The sequence below is a fragment of the Callospermophilus lateralis genome, unplaced genomic scaffold, assembly GCF_048772815.1.
Source record: "Callospermophilus lateralis isolate mCalLat2 unplaced genomic scaffold, mCalLat2.hap1 Scaffold_91, whole genome shotgun sequence".
Classification (NCBI taxonomy): Eukaryota; Metazoa; Chordata; class Mammalia; order Rodentia; family Sciuridae; genus Callospermophilus; species Callospermophilus lateralis.
The window spans coordinates 5,751,833-5,769,240 of record NW_027517238.1 but is presented as its reverse complement, the minus strand read 5'-3'; the positions used below and the strand labels follow the sequence as shown (position 1 = coordinate 5,769,240).

The window sequence follows — 17,408 nt, the reverse complement described above, 5'->3', positions numbered from 1 at the left end:
ATCCTAGCATAATGGGTCTCCTCCCTATTCTCTATTTGGTATCTGCCAGTTGGGTGGGGGTGCATGTCCTGCTGTTCTGTTTATTACACAGTTGGGCCTACCTGTAAGGGTAGCACCACTGGTTTTTCACAAGTGCCAATGACGTCCAGTCTACCACATTCTGAGAGGAGGTGTCAAGAGCCCATGGTTGCTCACTGAAGCAGTTTGCATCACTTTATCTGTAATATAAGCAATAAAGTGGATGGTTTTGGTTTTCATTGATTTGAATCAGGGATCAGAGAAGAAGAGAGCCCAGGGTGGGGACCTCTGAGTCTTAATTATTATACTCTTTGAAGTTTTCTTTCAATATATAAGCCATCAAACCATCATTTATCTTATTTGTCTGGGATTTTTATTTGTTTGTATTATCATTTAATATTTGAGTATTTGTGATATTTTTGGATATTCTTTTGTTTACAGATGCAAATATTTCAAATGAATTATTGCCTGGGCCTCATGAATGAATTAAGTGCACAGTTGAATATAATCATTTAGACTGGAAATCCTCTTTAAAGGTCCTTTTTTTCCCTACTGATTTGAGTCCTCTAGAGAGAAAATTTTTGTCACTTTCATATAAATTCATTTAGCTCCAGATATATTTGACCTGATAATATACATTTAGAAAGACTGAATTGAAGTGAAGCAAATGACCTTTTATTGTTAGTTCCATCCTTATGAATATGAAGGCATGTCTGTTGGTCTCAATTCAGTGTTTCCCCAGCTGCAGAGTGAAGCCAATCTCAATCTACTCTAGGACTTCAGGTGCCTGCTCCATGGAACATGTGTGTCCGGCAAAACCACAGAGCCACTTCTGATTTCACTGCTACCTTCCTCAAAGATATGATCATTAATAGTTGACTCTTTCCCCTTCCGCTTCTCTTTTCCTAGTAGATTGTCTGACTAATGATCACTAAACAAACACTGTTGGGTTTATAAGATGAAAGACCATAAAGAATGAAAGTCTAGTATTATTTTTCTAAACACTGTCTGCAGGTGATCTTTGAACTGCAGGGGGGACAGTGCTTCTGCCAAACTTGTAGGTGTGAGAGTAGCTGTAGGTGAGAAGATACCCTGTCTTTTTCTCTGGTGTTTATTTTGTCTCCGTTTCATCAATACATAGTTCCTTTCCTTGACTGTCATTATCTAGCATATGCATGGTGAGTGCTTTTCTCTTGGAACTAATTGTATGCAAACAGCCCTTAGAATACATGCTCAGAAGGCACTACACAAAATAGCATTGTCAATTTTCTGTACAGCAGTAATCAGTTCGACTTTATGCGGTCTCATCTCTGCTGAGGTGCACTTCCTGAGTAAAGGAGGAGTGGCAGTGTGTTTGTTAAATCCAAGTTGAATAAGTTGCCATCATATTCAGAACACAGGCAAAGGGAAAGCAGTATCTTCAACACCCTGCTTTATATATGGAGCACTCCACACTTTCCATGTTCTGGAACACACTGTTATTACGGATGCTTAAATGCCATCCTAAAGCACAGGTCAGCTTTGCCTAGACAACATTATACTTTCTGAGCAAACAGTGTTTTTTAAAAGTCATAAATTCAATGCCATCACTGAATTATAGCATGGATCATTAGAGCAGCTCAGAGTAATTACGTTGACTTATCCCAAACCATCTGCAGACTGCATAAAGTTAAGGGAAATAATTAACCTCTTGCTACAACAGAAAAGGCCAATAAAAATTACACATAAAGGTATATTATGAAACTGATCAAGAAGTTAAAATGCCACAGTGATTTAAATTGCCCATTACTCAAAGCAAACTGGAATACCATGTTTCTGAATGTTAATCTCAGAAATCTTTATTTAACCTTCTGTGCCAAGACTAGAGTCTCTCATTGTTATCTATATTTTCAGCTCTGTTTGCAGAAAAACCTGTTCCCAGAAAGCTTAGAGAGCAATTTCATTTATAGTGAAGTGGTATAAAATTTTCACTTCAAATCTCTGTAGGGAAGCTTGGCTTATTGAAGGTTTTCTGTTGAGAAACAATTACTTCATCCATTTACTGAATATTGTTTATTTTTATGTTGTGCAAAATGCCCTGTGGGCCTTTTAGAACTTACTGGAAGAACCAATTTAGGAAGAAAATAACCAATTAGCTCAATTTTTATGATACACACAGAGTTTACATTCTTTGAGAGTCATTATGTGTGTTTTCAAGTCCTCCAGTGATTCCTAAGATGTTAGTTCTGGCCTGTGAAGTTGTGCCTCATGTCAACATGGCCATGAAGACAGATTTACCCAATTTTAACTTGAGTTAATACGATGAAGGACTTCTTGTTCTCCAAATATTCCAAATAATTTCTTATTTTTAGTGGAAATTTCCTAATTCATAACATGAAGAGATAACTGGAATTACCTATCTTACTTTTGTGATATGAAGATCAGAAGCTATAAATGAAAGCTCAACATCTGATCAGTCAACAGGAGGCATTTTTTTTTTGTCTTTGTTTGAAAGCTTACTAATTCATCGAGTTTCCAGTTCTGTCCCCTTCCTGTCATTCAAACCAGATGAGTTTGCCTCTGCCATTTAAATGTCTTCCTAACCTTCTGATATCATTGGCCAGCTTCCTTTCTTTACATAGTTAAAGTCTCCAGAAAATCTTCATTTTCTTTTCATGGGTGACATTTGGAGAGCAGTGTTTTGGATCAAGTGATATTCTCTTTGTGTGTCATGGCCCCCAGATTTTACTGATGGGATCAGCAACTAGAATGTGCTGGGAGCAGTGTCCTTGATTATAGTTTCTCTTTCTTCCAAGGAGTTTCTCGATCAGATATCCCATCACTCTCTTTTCCTCAATTAGTTTCTCAATTTATCCTTTACCTCTCCCTCTATGTTGGCCTTTTCTTTAATAGTAATAGTAATTAGGAATTTTATCTTTGCTTTACGTAAGTGATTTCTAGGTTTTCAGATTGAGGATATAGTCTTCTTCCTACAGTCAATGAGGTACTAGAGAGGAAAGTCTCAGCAAGGATTGGGCAGGTGGAGGGAGAGAGGCATGATTTATACTTAAGTTTACTCCCCACGGTTCTCAAAATTCCTGATCTATACTTTCATATCTTAAATTTTCATACATCTTTCTACTCTGCAGGGAATTCAGTTATTATTGCATACTAATTTAAAAAAGTCTTTGCTCTCTGGGAGACTAAGATATAAAGATATTTTTTGTAAAGTTCTTTGATTACCTTTTTGAGACAAAAATGGGCTTTTATTTTATACTAAACAAATAGTCACAGTTCATGAAGGAAATCAAATACAATGTGCTTTTCTATTGATTCCTAGAAAAATTCTTGGAATTTTTAAAATTTTTTAATGAAATTTCCCCAATTTGAAATACAATATTCTTGTTCCTTGATTTTCTTAGTAGGCCAAATATCCCAAACTCTTGTTTTTAACCTACCTTGATATAGTTAAGAAAAATAACACATGACTAGCAAACATTCATGGATAGCTCTCCTCAGGATCCAGGATCATGAACAGCTCCTGTGTACTGGTGCTAATTTTCCCTGGACCTCTTTACTTGAGAAAAGGTAGGAGGATGCAAATGAAAGTAAATCACCAGGCTATTAAAAAACCATACAAAATCAATGCTGCCTATATTATTTGATACATAAACTCTACTCACAGTGACTTTTTTGTGACTCTGTAGTTATAAAGATGTTACACATCTAAAAATCTTGCAACAAATAAGATAATATTTAAAGCCTGAGTTGATATCCTCCATTCTATTCTAATATCCTTGTCATCTTACCTAGCACTTCTATGGGTGGCCCAAAAAGTGGAAACATGTATTAACCATTCTGACACTGGGGCTCCAAAGCTTTTAAGAAGTTTGCCATCCATTTGCATAAATGCAACACTCATGCATTAAGAATATGAATCACAAAAGATAAAAGCCCTTCTCAGTTGTCAGTAGATAGTATAGATATAATGATTTTAGGAATTCAAAGAGAGAGAATATGATCATGAGTAGACAACTTGGGCAACAAAGGTACAAGGATCAGACGGATGAGAGATGATAATCCTATCTTGTTCTTTCTTGGTGCAAGTGACTCCCCTTCTAAGAGGACTTCTGAAACCCCCTACCTTGGAAGCTCACATAAAGTAATTCTCCTTCACCCTCTCTCTCTCCTTCAGAATACTTCTCAAATCTCTGAAATTTTCACGTTTACTTAGTGGCTTAATATCTGCGATTCTAGTAGACTGTTATTTCCACAAAGATGGAGACTTTTTATCTATAGGTAAAAAACCCCAGCGACTTCCCGAGTGCCTGTTGCATATAAGACACTTATAATATTTCCTTGATCAATTAGTAAGATGCTAAAGCTTTAAGTATTTCAAATGGATGCTCAAAAACTTAAAAGTAATATTAATCAAAGTTTTCAGAATCTTTACAATAGCTCATAGGTGACCACACAATTTTTATTTTTTACAAAACTTGAATTTTTATTAAGTCAACTGTGACTTTCCTAGTTCATAATGAAAGACAAGCAGGTTTCTTGGTTTCCATATATTTTTTTCAAATTTAAGGGAAATGATGACATGTCTGCTTTTTATTTTCTGAAAACTTACAAGGTTACCCCATGAGTAATCTACAACAATATATATTTTTGGAAAACATTTCACACTTATTTGATAAAGGCATTTACAAATTAGGTGCAATGTTAAGTAATGCTGTTTAGTAGTGCTGCATAAAAACATCATGCAAAGTTCAATTTGGTAGAGCATCTTTTCTTATTCAACTCTGTGTATCTATGCATGTTTTCTTTTCATTTTCTTTATTCCTAAAAGGCCATGGCTTAGTTTATCAGACCTTAACAGTATTAGCATAAGATAATAAATTCTGAAAAAAAATTGCTATTTATTTTTTGAAAAAAAAAGTTACTATTACACATTTATCGATCAAATGTACTTTTCCTTTAGATTTTCTTTTTTAAAAGATGGAGGACTCAAAATACACAATGTGACAAAGGCTGACTCAGGAACCTATACCTGCACAGCAGAAAACCAGTTTGGGAAAGCCAATGGGACAACACACTTGGTAGTCACAGGTGCGTGTGTTTCGTCAAGATGGGTTTATCAGAGATGCGTTTCATGACATATATTATTATTATGGTTAAAGAAACTGGGCATGTGTTTTCCACAAAATGTGTTACATTGTGAAGGTAAAAAATGTGTTTGCGCTTGTGTTTCTAACAAGTGATGGTCAAGAACATGACACTGTATACTTCTATAGCACAGCACAGTGGACATGGTGGGGTACTTGGCTACTACTGTGCTGGGATGATGGGAAAATGGCATATGCTGATAATCTTTTATTTTATGTTCTCCTATTGGGTCAGATCTTCTAAGTGTGTTCTCTTTTTCATTAAAATTGGTCTTTTCTGGAGATGTTCAAGCTCATCAAATAACTGTTGATATCGATAAGATTTAAGTTTTGGGTTAATTTTGTTCATTTATCCATTCAGGGGAAAAAAAAAAACGAGCACCTATTATGTACCCATTGTTTGAGCTGGATCAGTGAAAACATTGAAACAGAATCTTTAGTCATTCTTTTTACATTCTGCCCAAGATAGAGAAATGAAAATTAGGAAGAAGAAATAAGGAGATCATTAGAAGGAAGTATATTGCAAACAATTGAGAAAGTAAAGAGACTATATGAAGAAATATGAGTTAGAGTATGAATCAAGATAAGTGAGATGGAAATTTTGGTACAAAGACTCCAGGGAGATAAAGGAGTTTACCAGGAGATTTCTAGGGTGCAGTTATGTGGACCAATTGTAGATCTTGCTAAGACTTCAGTTTTCACTTGAATTGAAAAGTGGAACTACTGCAAGGTTTTCAGCAGAGAAATAAGATGATGTGAAAGGGTGACTCTAGCTGTTTTTCAAAGTCTCAGGAGCCCATGACTGTTAACCAACAGGAAGTGATGATGATCCAAGTGAGATTGGCAGCTGAGGAGCTAATGGAATGGGATAAGATTCTGCATATATTCTGAAGGATAAGGTGTTTACAAATTGGATTTGAGGTCTCAGAAAGGAGTCAGGAGGAACTGCAGGGTGTGTGGTGAACAAATAAAAAAATGGCAGAAGAGCTGAGATTGCTCAGGCTGTGGGTTTCAAAGCTTTGGGGTGAAAGAAGAGCATGAGCATAGTTTGGATGTTTAGAATATCATTAGGATCTTTCCCTGTAAAGCAGATCAGAGATTTGCCAAAATCTTAGTGGATTAAAATAGCCTGGCTTCACTTTTCATGCATACTGCAAGTCCTCAGAGTCAGCTTTGCATCCTCATTCAGGAACAAAGACCCCCAGTATCTCCACCATCTGGGACAGTGCACGTCACCACAGAACAGGAAGGAGACACATCACATTACCTATTAGTTCCTGCAGAATTCTGCCTGTCGCTGCTACATGTAACTCTTACATACATTTCATCAGCCAAAGCATTGTACTCTGCTCTGCCTTAATTCAAAAGAGTTAAGAATTTAATCCTACAATGTACTTTATGGGAACTAATGGTGACTAACACCTAAGTGGAGACAGTGAGTAGGTGGTTGGATAGATGACCTTGGACTTGTGTAAATCAAAGATGAAGAGATACCTTTCACAGTTGTTGGCATATAGATGAGGACTTGAAGCCAAGACACCATCTTAGATCACCTTAAAAAGAATTTTAAAAAGGACTGAGCTTGACAAATTCATTGTACATTAAGAAATATAGTAGCAGAAGTGAGACCTTAAAGAGAGATAGAGAAAAGGAATGACCAGGACAGTAAATAATACTGCAGGAGCATGATGTCCCAAAAACCATTTGAGGAAAGAGTACGAGGGAGAACCAGTGATCAAGTGTGACAGAGCTTAGAGGCTCAAAGAATGAGACCAAGACTTTATCATTGGGTCTCATAGCAGGGGACCTTGATGAGAACAGGTTAGTCAGGGAGACCTATGCCCAACTACTGGGTTAAAGAGGCTATTTAATCAAGAAAGTACAGACCACATATGCAAGTGACTTTTGAAGACATTTTCTGCCACATGGTGTAACATCAAGGGGAATGGCACTGGGAAAATTGGAGCAAGGAAATTTAATTCAGAAAAGATAGAAGGTTCATGGTAAGGGCAGGCAGAATGTGCCACAGACATTTCCACTAGGGAAAAAAATGACATCAGTTAACATTTTAGCAGAGTGCCCTCCCATTGCGCTTATTCTAAGCATCTCTAAGCTTATTCTGAGCTTTTCATATCCACGTACACATCAAAGGTTTGAGTCTATTTGAATTTTGATGTTAATGTGTTTTTTGGTCATTGAAAGTTGGTGAAAACACAGTAGTTTCTGTTTCTCCCACTATATTTCACAAAACCATAAAACTAAGTTGAAATGGATTTTTCAGTCTTATTATAACTCTTGCTTACTGGTGACTTTCATCTTAAACTTTTGTAATCTGTTGACTCACATATGCTAATTATTTTAAAAAAATTTGGTGGATCCCATGAAATGTATTATAGGACTGCATTAAAACATCTATTTTAACCATGGAGGCTTTTCATTGCATAGATGTGTGTGTATACCTAAGCATATAAAAGCTCACACACTATAGGGTGGATGAAGAATTTGCCTGTACAAATTGCTTTCATCACAACAGAAATGCTAAAGTTTTACTTATGAATTATCTCCCTAATAGAACCAACTAGGATAACGCTGGCGCCATCTAACATGGACGTTTCTGTGGGTGAAAGCGTCATTTTGCCCTGCCAGGCACAACACGATCCGCTGTTAGACATTATGTTCACTTGGTATTTCAAAGAGGCCCTCACGGATTTTAAGAAAGATGGATCTCACTTTGAGAAAGTCGGTGGGGTAAGTCATGATATTTTTGTCATCCTTTTTCCTATTGCTCAAGTCTGTAACACCTGGCCTTTAAAAAAAAAAAAAAAAAACATCAGGCCCATAGGTGATGCTCTAGAAATGCATATTAAATGAGTGAATCTGGTGTCTCAATTCTGTTTTGATCTAATTTTGTTTGTGTAATTACCAGAAATTGAGCACATTTACTTTAACCTGTAATTTTAATTAAAACTGATGCATGTCGCACTTATACTAAATGCTATTCTTCATGAGAGGTTGTGGTTAGTATCCCAGGACATGGAAATTACTCTCACACAGGTGTTTACTTTGAACAGGTCATATTATGATGAACTGGGGGTAAGTTACATTTGATAAGTATTTTATCTGAATGCCTCACCCCACTGTTCCTGGTAGCTGTTCTGGACAACAGCATAAGACTCTTCATTGTACAGGTGTACAAATTGAGGACTTGAAAAGTACAAAAACTTTGTTAGAGTCCCTTATCTGGTTACTGGTGGAACTTCAAGCCCAAATCTGTGGGTCTTCTTCAGGGTTCCATTCCATTTTGCCTCCTCACTGGTGAGGGTTCCATGTTAAAAATAAATAAATGAATAAAAGTCACAGATCTCAAGGAAAAATTGACACTTGGATAATGGCTCAGTGTTGGTGAGCCTCCAAGGCTGACCATCGACTGGTTGCATGTGTGTAACTTTAGGATAGCAGGGCCAGCCAACCTGCCATCTTAGTGCCTTGACTCGGAAACTTCCTACTGTATGGAGATGTCAAGCCTGGGTTTGTCCTTAGGCATTTACCGTGTAGGCATCCCCTGAAGCAGAAAGCCATATCAGGGTCAATTCAAATACATTCATGTGGCAACACCTTATTAAATATATGTATATGCCTATACAGGTATATTAACATATCAGGATCTTACACAGTTTTAATGATGATGCTAGGAATTTGAGGGAGTCCTCTCTCATATGTTTTAAACTCCTAATGCCCAATGCCTCATAATATGACCCTTATTTGGAAATAAGAGATTATTGCAAAAATAATTTAGTAAAATCAATCTGAGGTCTTCCTGAGTAACTGGTGTCCTTATAAAAAGAAGGCTCTGTAGACAGAGGCACAGAGAGATGCAGACACACAGGGGAAAGAAGGTCATAAGAACATGGAGGAGTCAGAAGTGTAGTTATTCTGCACAGACCCAGAAGTACCTGGGGCACCAGAAGCCAGAACAGGCAAGGAAGAAATCAGAATTACAGGTTCTGGAGGGAGCAGGGCCATACCAGCACCCACATTTCAGACCTCTGGCTGCCACGACCATGAGACGACATAATCTGTTGCTTTAAGCCATCCACTTTGGGGTTTTGCTAAGGCAATTCCTGGATATCAGTATTAAAAAGAGAAAATTTTTAAAAGAAAATGGAAAACTGAGAGATTAGACATCTACCTAGAATTATGTACAATTGCAGTACCATTTTTGTTTTCTTTTTCTTTTTTTTTCTTTATTTGGTTTTATAAGTATTAGTTTTCTAATTGTTCTCACTGAATCAAAGCTTTGGAGAACATTCTTAATTGGTATAGTCCCTTAGCCTCCCACTTTTAAAAATTGTGACTGTTTTTTTTTTATCACAACAGGAAAAGGCTTGTGCCAATATTTTCAGCTGACTTGCTGCTCCATAGAGTCTTTTGCAATTTCTCCTTCTTGGATGGAAGGTGTGGGAGGGGTAAAATATTCACATGTCACTCCCCTGAGGGTCCTTTACTCAGGGTGGGAAAGGCTTCTTCTCTAGCCCAGCTGTTCTCCTAACTTAATCTTAAATCAAGAATTCAGTTTGAGGGGCCAAGGGTGTGGCTCAGTGGTGGAGCCCTTGCCTGGCATATGTGAGGCCCTGGGTTTGATCCTCAGCACTGCATAAAAATAAATAAATAAAATAAAGGTATTGTGTCCATCAATAGCTAATTCTTTTTAAAAAATTCAGTTTGAAATATTAATTAATTTTGCCATATAATGTAGATGATTATGCTTTAGATTTATCAGCTGGATTCAAAGCTGTTGGTAATATTCCAACCAATATGGCACTCTCTGTCTTATTTAATGCTGAATAAATGTGTATTGCAAGACTGAATATCCCAAGCAGTTTGTCTGTAACATGCACCCCACAGCCACAAAGAGAGGCTCAAAGGCTGAACTCGATAGTTGCTCTCTAGAAGAGGAACTTGTAGTTAAGAACATTGGGGTTGATAATGTAATTTAACTCTCCTGATTTACATGGCACTGATGGGCTTTGCAGAAAGCATAAAATCATCTCTGTGAAGAGTCAAGCATCCGAAACGTGGAATTTCATAAATTAGTGCCATTGCTTGCCAATTCTGTTCCTTCTATAACATGCTAGTTCATGGCCTATGAATTTTTTTATAGACTTGTGCCATTAGTAACTTAATATTCTCCCATCAGTATAAAACAGTAAGCCATGCAAGATGACATTGCCCTTAAGCACAAGCAATTAAGTAAATCTGTTTTCTATTGCATGAGAAGGGAATTATATAACAGCTCTCGCCCTCTGATTCTGTATTCATTGCAGCGTGCACATTAATCCCTAGATAGTCTGCTTGCCTTTATTTCCCAGTATGTTCATAGATATATTCCTTGTTTTCCAAAATAGTAAAATGTGATCAAAGAAGCTGTTGAGTGAAGAAGTTACCCAGACAGGTGGATAGTAAGAGCCAAGTTTTTGAAATGGAGGAGTGGTTTAGGTTATAGAAAATCTCCCACTTTGAACCAATTCAGTCAGTTGTCTTTGGGACTATACTAGGTATTCATTACTTATTCATTTTTGGAAGAACATATCTTTTAGGGAAAATAATTCATAAATTCATAAAGCTCCAATAATTTAGACCAGATATATTAGTTAGGCTTGTGCTTTGTGCCAAAGGAGTTTGACAATACTGGTCACAGGTTTCTGCAAGGTCAGAATTACATATTCAGAAAAGCTTATTAAACCAAGTATCTGTAGAAAATTGGCACAAAGGAGAAGTCTATGTCCAAAGAAGTGCTTCAGACTGTGCCCATGGGACATGCTGAAGTCCTTTAATTAAATCAGCAGCCAAAGGCTTCCACTTAAGGGGGACTGTGTGCTAAGCGTGTCTTTAAAGGTGTGGTGTGGGTGATTCAAGAAGTGGGATTCGTGTTCAGAGGCACCAGAGTTCTAGAGCACTGTTGCCTACTCAAAGATGCCTGTGGGTGAGCGGATCTCCTGAGTCTATGTTCCTTATTATCTGATCTCTCTTCACATTAGTGTTTGCATTTGCCTTGCTCTCTCCTTTCTGAGATCTGGTACACACTGGTCTCTGGAATGTAACTTTCTCTCCTGTTTGTCAATATCTACATATGTCCCTATAGCATTCTCTATGCAGAGAATGTATATATTAGCACATGTGCAGTTGGTCTGCCATTTGCAAAGTGGAATAAGAGACTCAGGTCAAGCAATACGGATTTGGTGGTATCCTATATTTAACCAGCCATTGTATGCACTCAGTCTGCAGGGGGTGGGGGGAGATAAAGAGATTCTGTTATTTACACCTATGTAACATCTTTCTTTTCCTAATTTAAATACAGCTTATTTTCCACAAGTAGGAAAAGGGAAATAATTGTCCAAAGTTTAAGAGAAATAGAAGAGCATCATTGGCTGGTATCTAAACACCTGGGACCTGGCAATTGAAGTCTGAATTCAGGGATATTCAAAGATATTTTTGATGTGCTTAATCAGCTAAATTCTAGGTATAAGATTCTTTTTGTGATAGGAGCTCACTGTGGGATAAAAGCATTCAAACCCAAACACACGAGGAGTTCACTGTGTATGCTCTGAGAATCCTTGGATTGTGTAGGTGCATTAGCAATGAAGAATGTCAGAATCCATGCTGTGTGCTTTTCCCAACACTTGTGGGATTGGTTCTGTGATGAATTAAAATGTGTGTGGAAAGAAGTCACTTGAAGTAGTAAGAATTTTAGCAGTGACAATCCGCCATTCACTTAACTGGCTCACTTCAATTTGATTGATTTCCACAGGCAACACAGTCTCACTCCAGTTATAGCAGCTACCCGCAAGCTTGATGCTTGAAGTATTTCCTAGCTCTCAGTTGTAGAGAGGAATATCTTTGAAGATGATAAATGGTGTGTGATAATACAATGTGGTCACTTTGGCTTGAACTGTTTGTGTGCAAGAACTTAAATTTTAAAACCAGCCATTCTTTACTATACAAAACCAGGTAAAAGATCACTTATAGATTTTAAATATGCATCTGTGGCACTTTTGTGTCACTTTGAGTTTTTCAATATATCCCTTAGTCATACTGTAAGTTTTATATCTTGTCCAAGTTAAAGGTGTTAGCTGATCTAGAAAGATCGTTAAGAAAATGTTCCCAGTAATCAGCCCACAAAATTGGATTTACCAGAGATGCTGTTATTATTCATGTTACAGACACTTCCACAAAGCACATTACCTCCCATACTGCTTCTCAGGTGAAGATCAGGGTTCCCCAATTCCAGGCAGAAACAGCAAATGTAAAAACACTTCCGTATCTCAGCATTTTCTCAACCACATATGCAGAGACTCAGTCCCTGCTTTGAGTTGTTTTCCCAGGACTATGTTTCTCATTTATGGTATTTATTAACATGAATGGTCCATATCCACCCCCAGTGGAAACCCTGTAAAACAAATTTGAATTTACAACAAGATAAGCAAGAGACAAACCAAGCACTGTGTAATGTATTATACTAAGACCCATAAAAACAGCAGAGTTACAATAAAAATCAGACTATCAAGAAAAAACTGTAAATGAAGAGATGTGCAAATATTTATCAGGCAAATGCAACAAAAGAGAGAAATGAATGCTAATTTCAAACAAAGAATAATGCATGGCAAACCTAAAGGGCAGAAAGAGAATAAATGTATTTTGAAAATATTTTTCCATACCATGAAGTTATAATAATCAGAAACCACAATGCCATAAATAATATACCATTAAAGTAGATAAGATCAAAGGGAAGAAATAATGAGAGACAATACTCTTGTGTACATTTTGAGAGCTTTTCTTTCAAACACCAGAAGATCAATTGGCCCAATGTTAAAAAAGGACAATTTGATGCTACCATTAATTGAAGCAACAGATACACATGAACAATTTTTCCTTCCAAAGGACAATGTACATTCATTTTCATTTTTTTACACCTTTGTAAAATTTGAGTAACAGAAATTAAGAAACAAATGCATGGAAAGGAGATGGAATTGATATGATCTCAAAAAGCACAAGATAACATCTTGGAAAATCAAAGAAAAATAGTAAAGTTAGGTGTGAGAAAGAGAATATAACAGACAAGAAAGAAACATTAGATCAGAGGATTTTCTGTTTTAAGTTTCATATGTGACGATCCAATTAGTTGGAGAATTTCTGGGAAAATATAAATTATCAAAATATAAATGTTTATTAAAAATTAAAATTATAATCTCCAAATTGCGTTCCAGAGTAGCTGCACCAGTTTGCAATCCCACCAGCAGTGTATAAGTGTACATTTCCCCCCACATCTTCACTAACACTTACTGTTCTTTGTGTTCTTAACAGCTGCCATTTTGACTGGAGTGAGATGAAACCTTAGAGTAGTTTTGATTTGTATTTCTCTAATTGCTAGAGATGATGAGCATTTTTTTTCATATATTTGTTGATTGATTGTATATCATCTTCTGAGAGTTGTATGTTTGGGTCCTTGGCCCATTCATTGATTGAATGATTTCGGGGTGTTTAGCTTTTTGAGTTCTTTATATACCCTAGAGATTAGTGCTCTGTCTGATGTGCAAGGGGTAATGATTTGCTCCCAAGATGTAGTCTCTCTATTCACTTCACAAATTGTTTGTTTTGCTGAGAAGAAACTTTTTAGTTTGAATCCATCCCATTTATAAAAACTGGTAATGGAACCACCATTTGACCCAGTTATCCCTCTCCTCAGTCTATACCCAAAGGATTTAGAAACAGCATACTACAGGGACACAGCCACATCAATGTTTATAGCAACATGATTCACAATAGCTAAACTGTGGAACCAACTTATATGCCCTTCAGTACGACGAATGGATTTAAAAAAATGTGGCATATATACACTATGGAATATTACTCAGCAATAAAAGAGAATAAAATCATGGCATTTGCAGGTAAATGGATGGACTTAGAGAAGATAATGCTAAGTTAGCTAATCCCCCAAAAATAAATGCTTAATGTTCTCTCTGATATAAAGAGACTGATTCATGGTGGGATAGGGAGGGGTAGCAGAGGAGGAATAGATGAACTCTAGATAGGGCAGAGGGATGAGAGGGGAAGGGAGGAGGCATGGGGTTAAAAATGATGGTGGAATGAGATGGACATCATTATCCAAAGTGCATTTATGAAGATGTGAATTGGTGTGAATATACTTTGCATACAGCCAGAGATATGAACAATTGTGCTCTATATGTGTAATATGAATTGTAATGCATTCCGCTGTCATATGTAAATAAAAAAATTAAAAATTAAAATTACATATTCACTAGAGCTAGATAATTTTACTGATTCTTTTTTTAACTTTTAAAGAAACAGACAAATGTTTATATTGTGTACTTTTTGACAACATAAAAAAGTTAAAGTTAATTTTTTTTCCATGGACTTTGTAAGGCTAGCATATTCTTGAGAACATATCCTGGGAAGATAGTAAATAAATCAGTAAATGTAAAAAATTCCCTGAATATATTATGAAAATCTAAGTGAAATTTTACCAGTTCAGAAAAACATTATATTAAAGGAACAGGGCCTTCATAAGCTACTAGTTGTCCCAGGAAATATACATATGTCTATATTGATATATCTCATAAAATAGTTCATGATTTTCTTATCAGATATTCAGTAAAATTAATAACAATTACTGAGCTTTAAGTTCATGTTAAAATAGGTATAAGAAGATTCTTTTCTCTCTATTTCAAAATTATCTTTAAAGGAAAATAGTAGAAATACTTTTACTTAACTCAGCAATAAAACAGGGATTTTTACAATGTCATGAATAAAGTCATTTAGAGATGTCTACATGAATTTAATAAGGTGTAAATATAAATAAAAGGTAGCCTTTGAAATAAGGAAACAAAATTACAATTATTAGAGGACATAATGATATTAGTATCATACCCAATAGTATCAACTATAACATTTAAAAAACTAATCAAAATTCAGTTACCTACCATGTTCAGTACAAAGTAACTATGCAAAATGTAATAGTTTATTTATTTATGTATCAACAGCAACCCATTAGAAAGCATAATAGGGAGGATAAAAACTTCCCTCAAAAGAGAAATAATATGACTGTTAATCATTTACACAAGAAGTTGATGAGGCCTAAATAAACTACAATACTTTCTTAATACAAGTAAATGATTAACGAGAAACAGGAAAGGAAGCATTAAAATTTCAAGATTCTTAGATTAAACAAAACAGGTATATATTGTCAGATTTCAATTTTTCTCTGATTTCTCTGTGGTTTTAAATCTGATCTCAGGTTAAGTAAATGAACCAATCTTATTTCAATTTAAATTATTCTGAGGATTTTTAGAATAAGAAATGAGGATAAAATAGTTAATAGTATTTGAAAGAAGGCTATTGACCCTTGTAGATAGTTCTGGGGTTCTGGAGGTGTCTACTCAGGAAGAGAATTGCCGGGCCAGATTAGAGTTACATGCGAATAGACTCCTTGTTAAAGACCAAAGTGGAGAGCCAGCTTTTGGAAGCTATTTCATTCTCATATATGCTATTGATCATCAATTCTGTTGGCTCAGATTTCTCATCTGTGAAACTGAGGAGATAATACTGTTTTATTCAGAGGTATATAGAAGGTTCTAAGAACAGTGCAGGTTAGCTCCTATTGTTAGGATGGTAGGACTGCTTTGAATTGTTCTCCAGAAAAGCTTCTGCAATTCCTGCTCCCATGAGTGGTGGCTCCCCAGTGTTCTTTTCTGCACAGGGGTTTTTCCTTGATTTTTCTTTTTAAAGTTTTACTAGACAGATGATTGAAAAACAATACCTTATCGCCAACTTCTCATTTCTCAGAGACCAAAAATCTCCCTAGTTGCTTTTAAGTGATTTGGATACTAGGGGAGTATTTAGCATTATAACTGAGTCCTCCAAATGCTACAGTTAATACTACCTCTAAAGAAATGCAAGATTGCTCTTTCAGACAGAAGAAAGAAAAAAATAGCTTTTTCTCCCCAAAGAGAGAGATTCACATATGTACTCTCATGTACACGCACGCACACACACACACATACACACACACAAAATTGCCTGATTGTATAGGTAGCTGATTTTTAAAAATCTAGAAATAGAGAATTACTTTCAAAAGTTACAAAAGCAAAATACCTATTGCATTAAAACAACCTTAGCTACACAGAAATTTATTTTGTTGGGTTTTTTTGGGGGAGGATAAATTTTTTTGGTATGTTTTTGTTTTTCCTAAAGACCAAGTAATGAATTTTACATTTGCGTAGATCAGATTTCCATCTCATCTGTTTCAGATATCCATTGGACAGCTTTCTTTTCAGAGCACAGCAGGAAATCTTTTATTTACACACCAATTTCAATATGTACTGATCATTTCCTGGCTCACAAAATTGCCTGTTCATCCCTCTAACCCCTGGCAACTACATCATGCAGTTGGAATCATGTACTATCTAGTCTTTTCAGATTGGCATCCTTCACTTAATTACAGGCATTTAAGATTCCTCCATGCCTTGTCCTTCATGGCTTGCCAGCTCATTTCTTCTTAGTGCAAAATAATTTCCCATTCTCCAGGTGTACCCCAGTTATTTATCCACTCATCTGCTGAAGAATATCTTCATTGCTTCTGAGTTTTGGCAAATCTGAATAAAGCAGCTATAAACATCTATGTGTGGGGTTTTTTAAAGATTTATTTTTGTTCTTTAATGTTTGGTAGTGATGCAAAACAGTTGGGTTCATTTGCCATATTCATAAATGTATATAACATAGTTTTCTCCATCTCCATCCCCTGTACTCTTCCTTTACCTTGCAAGGACATAAGTTTTCAATTTATTTGGGTAAATACCAAGAAGTGCAAATGCTGGATCCTATGATAAGAATAGGTTTATAAGGAATAGGTAAAATGCCTTCCGAATGGCTGTTCCATTTTGCATTCCCATTATCAGTGATTGGGGATTCCTGCTACTGCGTGCCTTCTCCTGTATTTGGTGTTAATTTTCTGAATTGTAGTGATATTTTGCTGATGTTTCAATTCACAATTCCCTAATGAGGAATGGATATTGCACATATGCTCATATATTTGCTTGCTATTTGCATATATTTAGTGGAATGTCTGTTTAGGTCTTTTGTCCACTTTTTAATTGCATTATTCATTTTCTTATTGTTGAGTTTTCAGGGTTCTTTGTACATTTTGTAAAGAGGTCCTTCATTAGAAGTGTC

At 36.1% G+C, this 17,408-nt stretch overlaps 1 pseudogene; it reads left to right on the top strand.

The window, feature by feature from the left end:
- Nucleotides 1-17,408, top strand: part of LOC143388648 (contactin-3-like) — a 119,228-nt pseudogene that overhangs the window by 55,664 nt on the left and 46,156 nt on the right.